Raw genomic sequence first — 15373 nt, 5'->3', positions numbered from 1 at the left:
CTTCTCCTCCTTGAGACAGCAGAACTCCAACCTCTCCAGCCTTTGTTTCCTGGTCTTTTGCTATTGGCCTGCAGGTTCTTAGGCCCTGGGTCTTGGGCTGAGAGTCACACCCTCATCCTTTCTGGTTCTGAGACCTTCAGATTTGGACTGAGTCAGGGTACTGCCATCCCAGGATCTCTAACTTGCTGAGGGATGGTTTAGGAATTCTAAGCCTTTACAACTGCATGAGTCAATTACCCTAATAAATTCCTTCTTATATGTTTATACGAAGAGAGTGTCTTTAGTTGTGCTGTTGTGGTGGCCTTGATGTCTTGAATTGATTCAAAACATTTACTTTTGATGGTCATTGACTTTAGGGAACAGCTAGAAGTCACACTGTGCCAGATATGGTAAATAAGGTAGATGAGGACAAACCATAATGTTTTTATGAGCCTGCTGTGCTGTTGGATGGCACTCAGCAGCAGCATTAGCTGTATTTTTGATCATGCCTCATAAAGACATGAAAAAGGACTTCTAGAACTGCTTCAGAAAGTGGCAGAAATGATGCAATATATGTGTTTGAAGGGAGGGGGAGCTTTGGGGGGATTCACAGCAATGTGTCTTTTACTGTAATAATTTTTTTAAAAAATTAAATATTCACCATATATTATGATTACCCCTTGTACTTGTTAGAAACACTGAATTAAGATGAAAAAACCCGCCAACAAACTAAAAAAATAAAACCATAAATCTAGGAGAAAATAAGACCCCAAAGGTCAGGACCATACCGAGCTTTGATTAATAAAAATAAAAGAACAAATTGCTTCAAAAACAAATACCCCCCCCCCCCAAAAAAAAACCCCAAACTAAAACCAACATCAAAAAGAAGAAATACCTGACTAAATGAATACCTTGACCTTCTTAGGAGAGAGAATGACTGGATGCAAGAGGGGTTGAAATCATATCCTACCAGAAATACTGAAGCACTATGAGTGAGCAGCAGAAATCATGTCATATAAAATCATGTTAACCCTCCAGTACTTGAAGGCTCTAATGTGCAAGGATTGGGACTGTTTATCTTGAGAGGTTATAGGAAGTGGAACTAGGGCCAATGAGATAGAAGACAGTTTTTTGAGCAATAAAAGGAAGAAACACATCAATAATCCATAAGCTGGCAAAATATGACACAGCTCTAGAGGTAATGAATGACCATATGTGAAGGATACTATAGAAATTCAAGCACTGAACAGAAAGTTTGTTTATACTGCAGAAAGAACTATTTGCTACCATGATCTAATGTGCCCCTTTCCCTTTACTTTTATCTGTATACTCACATTTCTTTCCTGTTTCAATAGATAAATTATCTGTGCTCCTAAGATCAGTCCTCTCATTTACGTACTGGATTCTATTACCTTTTCACTGAGGCAATGTTTTCCATAGGCATAAACACATTGTAATTTCTCATCTTGAAAACATAATTTCTCCCTTGTCTCCCATATCTGCTTTTATCCTCACTAGCAAAACTCTGTGGAAGATTATTTGCCATTCTCCAGTTCCTCTCATTTAACCTATTCAAATAAAACTTGTGACCTAGTTTTCCACTGAATTACTTTGTTAAGATCACTTATTCAATGGTCAATCCTCAGTTCTCAATTACATGATCTATTAGCAGCACCTGACACCAATAATCTCCCATTTCTTCAGTTGACCCACTTCCCTCAAACCAGCTACACGGGTATTCTGACCATTATTGAACACAAAAGCATAGTCCTATTCATAAGTATTTGCAGTATTCCCTCTCCCTGGAATGTGCTTTCCTTGGATTAGTGCATGGTTCACTTGCCTTAGGTCTTTATCCAAATGCCATCTTTTTAGTGAGGTTTTCCCTGGCCACCCTATTTAAACTTGCAGCCCCTCCCTATAACACCCCTTTCCTTCCCTGATTTATTTTGTTCCTCTTCTTTTACTGCCATTTAACGTTTTATTTTGTTGATGGTCTGTTGCTTCTCACAAAAGTACAGACTTTTATTTAATTTGGTAATATATACTAGTGCCTAGAAACCTACCTGGCACATAGTAGGTGGTCAAGAAAAAATATTTTCCCCTAATACTGGGGATCAAACCCACACCTCCAGCATGCTAGGGAAGTGCTCTACCACTCAGTGCTGTATAGCCAGACCAAAAAATAGTTTTGAATTAATGAATGGGGACACTGAAGGAAAGAATATGTGAAGAAAATAAAATCTGATAATTTAACTTAATGTTAACTTTAGTTCTATTTTGTTTTTGACCAAATGTGGAATTTAAGTCATAGAACAGGTGCTGTATTTAATTTACATCGTATATACTGTGTAGGCAGATTAAGACTTACCAAAAACAAAAAAAGTATGCAAAACCTTCAAAACCACTGAACTTGTGTGCTCATGTTCTAATGTAGGTTCAATACAGCTAGCTTTGACTACTACTGAAGTTTGTTCTTGGTCAGCCTTCCACAAAATGGGGCTACACTAAGTACCTAGTAACCAAATAAAAATACAGATTAGGTAGAGATTAGAGCTAAATAGAATGTTAAAGTTCTCAGCTATGACATTATTTTATATTGAGTGGTTGGAAATAATTCATGAAAGGAAAGTGTGGATTTAATCTGTCCTTTGGCTGTGCCCTACCCCCCTTTCCTGACCCAGTGTTACCCTGAGAACAGGATCTAGGGGCTTACCTGCAGAGGTGGCCTTAAATCAGGTAAACCATAACTGGTTCAAAGTTCTGAGATACCACCAAATCCTGGAAACCTACTGCTCCATTGAGCCTTTTAAAATTCATTTTTATTTATGTTTTTGTGGTGCCAGGGATCAAACCTATGGCCTTGAATATGGTAGGCAAGCAACCTACCACCAAGCTCCCCAGTCCTCAAGAAAGCCTTTGTGACTGATGGATGCCTAACTATGCAAGTAATTTTAGTGGCTTTGGGGTGCTGGTACTTTTATAAAAGCACTCCATGTGAATTATTTCTGTTTGGCTAAGGCTTTTCAACTTTAGTCTCATCTGTCAGTAAATTAACAGTTTCAGTGCTCTCATATTACAGAAATTCAGACCAACAATAGCACAACCACTTTGCTACCTTTCAAAATCAAGAGCAGAACCTACAACACCAGCTTTCAGCACAACAAAAAAATTATAGATTATTGCAAAACCAGGTCAATATGTGATTTGTGACGAAGTGACTCTTGAAAGCAGAGTATCTATTTTCCAAAAATATGTTTAGAGATAGAGTATAAAACTTTCATAAGAAAAAAATTATGTAGAAAGAAAAACTTGTAAACCCAGAACTTAGGGAAGCAGAAGCAGGAGGATCCTAAGTTTGAGTCCTTCCTGGACAACTTAGCAAGACCTTGTCTCAAAATAAAAAATAAAGGGCTGGGGGTTGCAGTTCAGTGGTACAGTCCTCCTGAATTCAGTTCCCAGCACCACACACACACACACACACACACACACACACACACACTCGCGCACACACACAGAGGCATAAAGAAAAACAAAGATGTGTTTAAGTAAAAAACTAGTTCGTTTTGACTTTACAAAATCTTAAGCAAAGAAATTTAAAGTTTGAATATATACTACCTTCTTTAAATATTTTACTAATGATAATAATGTAGTTCTTTTTTTTTTTCACGTCAAAGGTACAGTTTATGGAGTCCAAGGTTCCCTTGGCAAGGGGCACAGTTACCTGGCACACTGTACATATGGAATTGTAAAGATCATCTACGAAATTCAACTTTCACATTTTAGTCAAACTCAAAAACTTAAGAGAAATATTCAAACATACCATATCTTCAGTTACAACTGAATGAATGTAACATTTTACCAGATAAAAAGCTCGAACTGAAGTATGAGAAACCTTCATACACTGTGCTAGCATTGGTCTCTTTAGCTGAAAGCCAGTCATCAATACTTTAAACACAGCAGTTTAGAAGATGAGCGTCCAAAACAGGTGACTTGGTTGTAGTCCATGACGTAGCAATTCAATGCCACTGGCATCATAATGCGGTGGATAACAAGTGTATCTCCGTATCTTAGTCAGACTTGTCTTTCTTCTTTCCTGTTAAGGGCACTTTGTTGACAAAGGCAGACCCCACCGCTGTGACACCTCCAGCCACAGCGGACACGCCCCCTCTCACCAGCCCTATTCCCATGGAAGGCACAGTTGTAACAGCTGTTTTGGTCACCTCCAAACTCTTTCCACAAATCCAAGCCACACCACCTATGGTGGCGCCAACAGCTTCCTTAGTGACACTGAAGATAACCCCAGTCACACGGGACAACATGCCTGACTGCTGCGGATGGTCCTTCACGGCACCTTCTGGCGGTTCATCACTAAGGTAGGATGGGATTTCTTGTTGATTTTTATCTGTCTCATTCATGATCTCCACGGGGGCACCGGCGCCCACGAGGGGCGACCTGGGGGCGGCGGGCTCCGCGGCTAAGGCTCGGACTTGCGCGGCGGCGGCGGCGGGATCCAGCTGCAGACGTGGCACCGCCAAAGTAGTTCTTTTAAAAATGAAAACTAGACTATCTACATCTAAATATATAGGTCATTAAGTCTATGAGAAATTAAAGTTCAAAAATTTAAATGCTAGTTTTAAGCTTCTGTGTCATAAAATATAACAACATAATGATTTTTTAGTGTGCTAATATATGATTGAAATATTAAGATACAGCTACAAACTTACAAGCTCTGAATCATATGAACACTGCAGCCATTTAGGGGAGGTGAGAAGCTATTTTATTCAACTCAACTTACTTAGGAAAACCTATGCATAGGTCATTGTTCTATGCTCTTGGGGACCAGGGGACTATAAAGGCATCTTCAAGTGTCTGAAATTCAGAAGGGAAAATAGGACAATGATTTACAAAGTGCAGCGAAGTAACTCACAAATGAGAAAAATAAAATGCTGATATGAAAAGAATAGTATCGATCATGATAATAGTTACTACTATTACCACCACTACCACAATTGATTCCTAAGTGCTCTAGGCTTTTCAGAAAAGTTGTGGAAGCTATGCAACAATCCAGTGAGATAGCCACTATCTTTTCCCCCAACTTCAATATTATAAATGAAAGAACTGATTCTAGTGCATAATCATATGTCCTACATCATACCAATAGGTTAAGTGGTGGATTCAGATTTAAATCCACATCTGCCTGACTCCAGTACCTTTGCTCTATCTAGCCTATCAGACTGTCCTCTGCAGCCCAGATGGTAACATCAGGGAGGTTTAAAGAATGTGAATGAGGTTTAAAGGAGTGTGAAGGTGTGTGGTGCTGGCTTTGGCAGTGACAAACTCTGAGCAAAGTTTGCTCAAATGAAGGCACAGAAGTAGCATAGAATAGGCTGTATTCAAGGGACTCAAAAGTAGTGTCTCAGGACTGGAGTGGGCTTTAAAGCCCTATAAGTTTTCCTGAGGAGGCTAGGGGTTAAGCGGAAGGAAGATACCTTTACAACTCCTGTACTTGGAGAGACCGAGTCAGGAGGATCCCAAATTCAGCCTACTTTGGCAACTTAGTAAGACCCTGTCTAAAAGTTTTTTTTTTGGTACCAGGGCTCGAACTCAGGACCTTGCACTTATGAGGCAGGCGGCAGCACCACTGAGCTAAATCCTCAGCCCTAAAAGTTTTTTTAAAAAAGGGTAGGAATAAAAGAGATCCAAGAAACATAACCTTAGCAACATTTAAGCTTAGCATCTGGACTAGGGATAGGGTATGTAAAAAGGAAGCAAAGGAAACCAGAACATTCGCACATGAAACCCAGAACAGAGTTTTAGGAAGGGGAATGACTTTTTGGCAGATGAGGCACAAAGGTCAGGGCAGCTGAAAATGTAAAACTGACTTGATTGGGAGAGGAGAAAACAGTGAGATCAGCTAGGCATTGTTGTAGGGGTAGAAGAGGCTGGACTGTCAGGGTTTGAGAAGTGAATCAAGAGTGAGGAAGTAGGCAGCAGGTATGCTAGACTTTTTAAGAGCTTAGTGGTAAAAAGGAGATAGGTTGTAACGTAAGAGTAACAATGATCTAAAGAAGGCTTAAAAAGGAATATACTACCCAAAAGTGGTTGTGAAACACAAAATGGTATTTTTAGAATTAATTTTTAATTTCCTGAATTCACTGCTGTAAAAATTTCAAATCATTCCGGGATTCACATCCTGGCAAGCACATGAACTTAATTGTAAAGACAAATGTAGTAGCAGCTCAGACAGAAACCGAAAACCGTCTGTAAAATTACTGGAATGATTACATTAAAAGCTCTCCTCAAACCTCTAATGCTCCAACAACTCCAACTATAAGTTGATGGTTAATTTTTCTGTCAGTGAGTAGAGTGACCCAATATAGTACACAAACAACTTAATAACATAAAATGATTATTCAAAAATTTTAGATCTTTTCCATTGTCAAATAATTTTCCTTTGTGTTCACGTTATTTGTTTTACCTTAAGTTACCTCCTAATCATACTGACATCTACTACTGATGATTATATTAGACCTAAAAGTGTTCTTAAACAAATGAAAAATACTAACTTCCATTCCTAAAAGTCCTGCTTCCAATTTTCAAGAGGAAATTAAATAATGTATAAATCAAATACTGGGCCTAAGCCCAGACAGCTGAACATCGTTTTGTCCTTTCAAGGCAAAGAGGAAGTGTCTGCTGTGGCAGGGTCATGCCAAGAGAAATAAAGCTTAACCTCAGCCCCATGTGAAAGTGATTTTAGATAATCGGGGGTGTCTGCAAATAGGTTAAAAATGAGACCACATACTAACACGGAACTTTCTGTGGAAGTGAAAAAAAAAAGAATCAAGATCGAACCCCCATATTAAAAACAAAATATGTTGGGAAAAGGGCATGGCCTTCAAAATTCTATATAAAGACAGCAGAACAAAGGGAAAGCAGCCAAGGAAGGATAGTTGACAAACAAGTCAAAGGGAGATTAAAATATATTTCCTCTACCATTTACTGGAGGCTCACAATTAGATTTCTTTGTATTTGTAATGCCAGATTCAAAATGAGGTGTGTGTGTGTGAGGTGAAAGAGGGAGGGAGAAGAACAGAGAGAAGGAAAATGTAAGTGTTGTGGGTGGAGAGGTAGGAGGATGATGAAGAAATTATTTAGATTGGGGGCAGGCAAATTTATTCTGCAATTTGCCAGACAGCAAATAGTTTGTAAAGAATATAGTCCCTCCTGCAACTACTTAGATCTGCCCTTGTTGGCATGAGAGCAGTCATGGGCAAAATGTAAACGAATAAGTGTGTTTATGTTCTAATAAAACTTTATGGACACTAAAATTAGAACTTCATTCATCTTTCATGTGTCATGAATTATTATTCTTTTGATTTTTATTCAATCCCTTTAAACTGTAAAGTTATTCTTAGCTTGCAGGCTTTACAAAACAGGTTGTGGGCCATATTTGATCCTTGGACTATAGTTTGTTGACCCCTGATTTAGATGGTCAACTACCCATTCCATAACAGAATATTCCTATGAAACCATCCTTGAACTATATTTGAGATTCTGGGTAAGAAAAATTGTTCTTTTGTTAATTAGCCAAATGGCAAGATGGTAATAATGGTAGAAAACATTTATTTGGAAGATAGTAGTGTATTCTCCCTAACTCTAAAAAAAGACAAGCAATTTCTTTTTTCCTACCAGGATACTTAACACTAGTATAAAAATCAAGTTTATGTAGTGAGAGAGTTTGAAGTAAAATGCTATATAACAATATGTGGTATTACTGAAGGGACAAGAATGACTTAGAAATATTATTAATTTTATTAGAATCTAGTATTTTATATACATCCTTTGCAGCATAATGCTAGCCTGGAATTATACCTAAGTTTCCATCATCACCTCTATGGAAATCAGACAGCTGGTACAACCTCTATGGAAATCAGACAGCTGGTACACAGCAGGACTTTCTTGTGGTGCATACACTGTAGATCATATTGTGTGAAAAACTGTACACAGCATCTAACTTAAACTTCCAGAAACAAAGAAAATATAAAAGTACAATATAACTATATAGTTTTTGTGAAGCAAAATAATTTTTATAATTTAGTGTTCTGATACAAATCCTGACTTTCCCCTTTTGTCAAAGTACAGTACAGTGGGGTACCTTGGTTTACAAACTTAATTTATGATTTTGGGGAAGATGGCTGTGGTTGTATTTGTAACCTGATGTGGAGTCTGTGAACAGAAGCAAAATTTTGTTGACCACTTGTGAGAACCAAATTGTTGGGGAACAGAAGCATGCTTGCAGAGGCATTACTAATCCTCTTTTTTTTTTTTGGTACCAGGTATTGAACTCAGGTGCTTGCGCTTGCGCAGCAGGTGGTGAAACCACTGAGCTAAATCCCCGGCCTAACCCTCTTAAAAGATCTGGGTAGTATCTCAGAGCCATGATAAAGGAAACATGATAGATTCCCTCTATTTTTCCTTCCTTTCCTCTTCTTTCTTTTCCCCCCATTTCTCTCTTTTCTTCCTCACTTTATTTTTAAATAATCTGAGTACTACTATCTCTTCTTTAAAGAAATGAGGGCTGCTTCTTTAGGAAACTTTGTCTCAGCTACTCCAGCTTTTGTTCCCTAAGCCAGCCACAGAGTTCCTCTTCTTAAAGGGGTGCCGTATGACCAGCTAGTCCAGACAGATCGTATTTTAGGTGTAACAATGATCCAAGGAAGATTTAAAAAGGTAATATACTATGCAAAAGTATTCGTTAAATTATTTATTTATACCAGGGATCAAACTCAGGACCTTGAGCTTGCGAGGCAGGCGCGGGGCCACTGAGCTAAATCCCTGGCCCCTAAATATGTAATTTTTTTTTTTTTTTGGTACCGGGGATCGAACTCGGGCCCTTGCGCTTGCACAACAGGCGGCAAAAACCACTTAGCTGAATCCCCGGCCCTAAATATGTATTTTTAGGGATCAATTACTCATGGTATATATATTAGATCTCAGTGAATGTGCACAGTATACTCATGCCCCTTTTAGAGAAAACAGTGTATTTTAAAGATTTGATGACAATTTCTTCATCAGGAATATAATTAATTAAATACTGTTTGTGTAAGAAAATATAACTCATTTAACCAAATGATCTGTTTGTGGGGTATATTTTGTGGTACAGTTTATAGGAATCCATTGTGGTGAATAAAGCTGCCTTCACCATTTACATGAAAGTGGAGAGAGGTAATCACAGACTGTAGAAAGGCTAAGTGTGTGAAACTGGTAGTGGAGATGGGGACAGACACAGTGAAGCCTTTTAATTTTCTCTGTCTCCTTCCATTTTCTCCTGTTTTGTTTCCTCATTATCAATATCTCATACCAGAAGGTACATTTGTTACAAATAATGAACATAGATGGATGGACACATTGTCAACCAAAGCCCATAGTTTACATTAGGATTCACTCTTGTTATATATTATACATGTGTATTAAACACAACATACGTTGACACGTTTCCACCACTGCAATATCATACACAGTAGTTTCACTGCCTTAAAATGCCTGTGCTGAGGCTTTTATCCCCGCCTCTCTCCTAATTTCTGCCAACCACTGACCTTTTATTTACTATATAGTTTTTCCTTTTCCAGAATAGCATATATTTGGAATCGTATAATACATAGCCTTCTCTCAGTAATATGCATTTGAGGTTCTTCCATGTATTATCTTGATTGATAGATCATTTATGAGGTATTGAATAATATTCTATTGTCCATATGTACCAGTTTGTTTACTGCATTCACCCATTAAAAGACCTCTTGGTGGCTTACACTGATTTTAGTGTTACTCTTATTTCAAGTTCTTTCTTCCGTGTTAAAGTCGAAGGACACTGAAGGCAGATATAATCTTAATTATCAACCTATATAATCCCAGAACAGGTACAAGAAAACAGGCTCAGGAGTTAAGTGACTAACTCACGGCAACGTTTTCTTCCCAGTGTGTGTGTCTGAGTCTGGCCTTCAACATATAGCCACATCTCAAAGTATTGCTCTCCTTACTGACAGCCTACAGGTCTAAAGAGCTGCTCAATGCCACTGCCCATGCTTCTCTACCAGAAAAACTTGCTTCCTTAAAACTCTAGCACACTATTTAAACTTCATAAGAAAATATGACTTAGCTTTACATGTGCTAGTGTCTTCTGTAGTATCCTCAGACTTCCTTTTTATTCATTTTTCTGGTCTCAAAGATACCAAAGTAATGAAAAAAGTATTTTTAAGATGTTTAAAAGAACAAACCAGTGGGTGTGGTGATGCACACCTATAATTCCATCACCCTGGGAGGCTGAGGCAGGAGGATCACAAGTTGGAGCCCAGCCTGGGAAACTTAGTAAGACCGGTCTCAAAATAAAAATAAAAAGGGCTGGGGATGTAACTCAGTCCAAAGGCCCTGGGTTCAATCCCTGGAACAGTGATAGAGAACCTTTTAGAGCTTTCAATGATAACAAACAGCTGTGGCATACACGCCACAGGTTCGCCACCACTGCCTAGTATTTCAAAAACAAAAAAATAAACAAACCAAATGAGATCAGAGGGGGCCACTAGAACTTTATGCAAACACTGCTTAAAAACTCTTGTTTACACAAGTCTCAACATTTGGTTTCTGCAGGCCCCCAAAATCGATTATCAGAGAAGAGAATGCACAGACTTATGGAAGAAATGGAATCTTTTAGAGCGCAGCTGTTTGCACCTGGTTACGTTTAACTGGAACACACATGAGGTAAGAACAGTGGAAATTGGAGGGATTAAAAAAACACAACCACCCAAAAGTCTGTCTGAAGAAAAAAATTAAGGGGAGCATAATTCAATCAAAATACAAATTGTCTAGCACACTTGTATGGGAAGGCAAATGTATCTGTACAACTCAAAAAATAACAGCAAACCTGCTTAATCATGTAGTGCATGAGTCATATTTTTATTCCAACCCATCAAGTAACTTCCTTTGTGATTCTTCTTACTGAAAATTATAACCATGAGTAAACTTGACTTTGACCAAAATGTTTCAGATCATAGTGCTGCCAGAACTCCGGTAAGACAGACTGATAGCTCTTTGTGTTGAGTTCTTGTCTAACCTTCATTCATATAGGAATGACATACTCTCATTACAAGATGGCTCCTCAAAACAAATAGGCTATTCTGGTGGGAAGTCCAGTTATCATTTCCAGATTAAATCAGTGCTTAAAGCACTTGTACCAGAAAATTGGGTTAACGTGATGATAGGGTTTAAAAAAAATTATGCACTCTTTTTATAATTAATTTGAATCCTGCCCAAACCAGCAAACATCCAAACTTGTTTATTACCAAATATAAAAACTCATACTCAAGATAAAAGAAAGTCAGTAGATTTCTTTATCTCCAGCCTTGGTGAGTGCCTTGAACTCATAAAAGTATACACTACTGCAGTTAAGATTCAAAGGTACAGGGCTGGCGATTTGGCTCAGTGGTTTTGCCACCTGCTGTGCAAGCGCAAGGACCCGAGTTCGATCCCCGGTACCAAAAAAAAGATTCAGTGGTACTACGGTTTGTATCTTAAATGTCACCCAAGGCTTCTGTGTTGGAAGCTTGGTCTGTAGGAAGGGACAATTGGGAAGTAGTAGAACCTTTAAGAGTTGGGGCCTACTGGGAGCATTTGCATCATTGGGAGTGTGCCCTTGAAGGGGATAGTGTGACCCACAACCCCTTCTTCCTCTGTTTTTGCTTCCTGGCTGTAAGGTGAGCATTTTTGTTCTGCTAAATGCTCCCTTCATAGTTTGCTGCCTTTCCACAGGCCCAAAAGCAAGAGGGCCAACTGACCACAGACTAGAACCTTTAAAATTGTGAGCCAAAATAACCCTTTTTCTTTATATGTTGATTATCTCATATTTGTTAGATTTTACCCCCTTCCAATTATACTTCCAATTGTTTTCAGATATTCCTAAAAGAACATGTACTATTTCTTTGCAACAGAAAACAGAGAGGTTTTAGTGTGGTAAGCTTTCACAAAAATGAAGTTGCATGCATTTGGTCTTTTATTTATAAAACAGTTATTAAGGAGAAATTCTGGGCCAGAGTTTTGATTATCAATTTACTCTTAAGACTTATATTACAAAAGGATTATTTCTGGAAAAAAAAAGAAAGAAAAAGAAAATGGTTCTCAGATCACTAGAATGGGAATTAAAATAATTGAGAAAACTATTACATTAAGTTGTCATACTAAATACTTTTTTTGTAAAATGAATGTAAGACTAGATTGTCAAGCAGGTCAGAAAACATGAAAAAGCTATAGCAGAAATGTAACTTCAGCAAAAACACTGCATGGACAAGACTTCCAACAGACAGGTTCTGAGCTAACTAGCAATTATATAAAGTCAAAATATGAAGATTACTTACCATATATTCAATCCTACTGCACTGTAGAGGAAACAGTATTAATTTATGAAAAACAAATCTTTCATATGACCATCCACATATATAGAGTTTCTCTTTGGTCCTTCTGCAACAGATCTACATTATATAGAATTTTATTTATTGAATATTTGCAATAAAATTGGGAGAAATTAAAATGCTGGATAATCATTTTCATGAACATTTTCACAGACACCTCCAACTCAATGTCTATTTCAAGAATTAAAAGGATGGACCAGACGTTATATAGTAAGATTATGGCAGTTCATTGTATATGGATTCAATATTACAGTGGGGGGAAAAAACCCTCATGAAATAGACTCTTGAGACTTGGGGATCAGAGTCCAATCTCCCTTTTCAACTTTCTAGCCTCCTATATACAAAATCATGTATAACCACAATCCTCCTTCTTCCTTAATATAACAGACCTCTTTTCTTTCACCAGAATGCAAAACCTTCTTTGTGCCCAGGACCTCAACTTCTTGTGATCGTCACCAGTTATCTCTTTTCTTTTTTGGGTATCTACATTCATTTCTTTCTACTGTCTCCTTTTCCACCTATAAACAAGCTCAAGTTTCTCCCATCTTATCCCCTGCCCCCACTATCTCTCTAGGTATTAACCTTTTTCTTTTCCTTCATTCAAAATTCTTGAAAGAGGTATCTAATGTCTCACCTATCATCTTCAGCACTCTATAATCCATTTTTACCCTTACTACTGCACTGAAATTGCTTTTAATGAAATCACTAATGACCTGTGTATTGCTAAACTCAATATACTTGAACCTCTGAGCTTGCATTTGATAATTCTTTTATCTCGATATTTTTTAGAAATCTCATTTCCTCAAACATTTGTTTTATATTTTGGTGTTCCCAGGTTTTCTTCTTGGTCTTTTCCTTAAGTCAAACCCACTCAGGTTACACCATGGTGAAGTGTTCAACTGCCAGCACTAGCAATAAATAGTAACTCTGAACCCCCAATGTTAGTACTTCAGAGAACAAACCAATGGCAGAGAGATCATTCACACTGAACATATTCTATTATGAAGGGCACAGTGATTTTTACTCATTAGCAATACAGTTATTTTGGATTTGAATTTGTATTACCAGATAGTCACAGCTCTCCCAGAGCCAATATCTACTGATCCTGTGAATGCACTATGCATGCCTGACATATCCCAGGAGTAATGTTCATGTTCAGTAATATCAATTTTCAACTAAAGAAGTAAAGCAATGGGCTGACACAAACTGTATTTATTCCTACAAGCAGAATGAATGTAAGGGCCCAGAAACTAAGGTTTGGAGATGGATTAGATTTAAAGACCTAATCTCAGAATTTTTGCTTTATTCATAATGACAATTCTTTACCATCTTAAAAGTTTTAGTTTCTTAAAAGAAAATTGCTTCTACCTGTGCACCTAAGATGTGAAATGGGAGCTAAGAGACCACCACCTGACCATTGTGAATTTCTTTTCTAATAGAATGCCCCTTCTCCCAACATCACAGTGTTGGCAAGAGGGGGGATGGAACTGACAGAACTGGCAAAGCATAATGGAAGCTTGGAGAGAAATATGAGTGGACCACAGTACCCTTCGGGTTACAAAGTACAGATTATCTTATACTACCACGACCAGTGGTTAGGGCTAATGGATGAATATCACAATACTAAATGAGCAATCCCATCCACAGTTCAGATTCCTTAGAAAATAGGTTTGGATTGTACCAACAGTATAAGAACTTTCCTTTGACTTGGTGAAATACTAACCAAAGGTGAAGACAAATATAAATTGTCAGTGGAGAAAATAAGTCATAAGATACTACGGGCCCACTGCCAGAGGGAAAAACTAAGTGTAGCCTCTACCACTTTGTTCTTGCTGAGTATCTAAATTAAAAAAGAAATTGCGTGCCCTGTTTTCTTCTTAAATAATACATTCCTTCTGACATTTGGTTTTCTTCTGCTCTCTTCCTTTCCCTAATTATTATGTGGGGAGAGTATTGCTGATGGTTTCAGCATTTTGCAAAGCCAAAAGCAAGATAGGGTCATGATGGAACCATAGAAAGAATGAGAATTATTATATTTTGTATCTGGAGAACATGGTCAGATAACTTCTAGATGTCATTCATTAGTTGGGCAGAGCACTTTTATGGTTGCTTGTAGAATAACTACCTATTATGTTTCACATATGGAAGTGTAGAGGTGAGTGTGCTTCATCTGTGAATTCAAGAAAGAGAATATACACATTGACTCAGTTATGACTTATTTGAGTATAATTTCCTTTTCTCTGGGAAATGCTGCTAAAATTAGTCTTCTGCAGCCCTATGTATGAGGTATAACCTTATCCCTTCTACATTACTTAGAAGATGCCTTTATTCAGTCCTCACAAGAATCTGAAGGTTTGGTTTGGCATATAATGAATGCTAGGTTAGAAATGGTTGTCTCCAAGACTTTGAAGATCTTCCACTGTCAGTAACTTTTTCTTCTTCTGATGGCACCCCCATCTATTTACTGAAAACATTCAAAACCATTCTAAAGAAATAATAGGTATCCAAGGAAATTAAGATTTAAAGGCACAGGCTTTAGAGTCAGACGTCAGGTAAAATCCCAGTTCCACTAGTTAGCTATAGGACTTTGAAAGAGGTACTTTAAGCTGCAATTTTTTCTTCTATAAAATGACTACACTAATTTTATACCCATAAGTTATGTAAACACGTCTAACATATGGTAAGTGCTCAGTAAAACTATCACAAACAATACTATTGCTATATTACCTGATTACTAAAGTATAATGAATGTGAATGAAGAGTCAAGTGGCCATTGACTTATCTATAGAATTTTTTTGCAACAAAATAATACATAACCTAATTCAGGTGGATGTCATTGTGACACTGATGCTTGTATCTCAAGTGTTCTTATAAACTTTGTCAGGTGGTTATGTCCCTTTTCTTGTTGTAACTTGTCTCTGATTCCTAAAGGT

At 37.7% G+C, this 15373-nt stretch overlaps 1 protein-coding gene and 1 pseudogene across 9 annotated transcripts in view; both read right to left on the bottom strand.

Annotated features, from left to right (window-relative positions):
- Afg2a (AAA ATPase AFG2A) overlaps positions 1–15373 on the bottom strand; it is a 360481-nt gene that overhangs the window by 101031 nt on the left and 244077 nt on the right. The window lies entirely within an intron of this gene.
- Positions 3842–10676, bottom strand: LOC101723630 (transmembrane protein 263 pseudogene; annotated as a pseudogene). Its single transcript, XR_015443937.1, has one exon. The product of XR_015443937.1 is annotated as a transmembrane protein 263 pseudogene (transcript).

Source organism: Heterocephalus glaber, unplaced genomic scaffold, assembly GCF_053883595.1.
Source record: "Heterocephalus glaber isolate CG9 unplaced genomic scaffold, H.glaber_assembly_v1.0 deba00001586, whole genome shotgun sequence".
Lineage (NCBI taxonomy): Eukaryota > Metazoa > Chordata > Mammalia > Rodentia > Bathyergidae > Heterocephalus > Heterocephalus glaber.
Note: the sequence above shows the minus strand (reverse complement) of the source record. Positions and strands in the feature narration are given on the sequence as shown.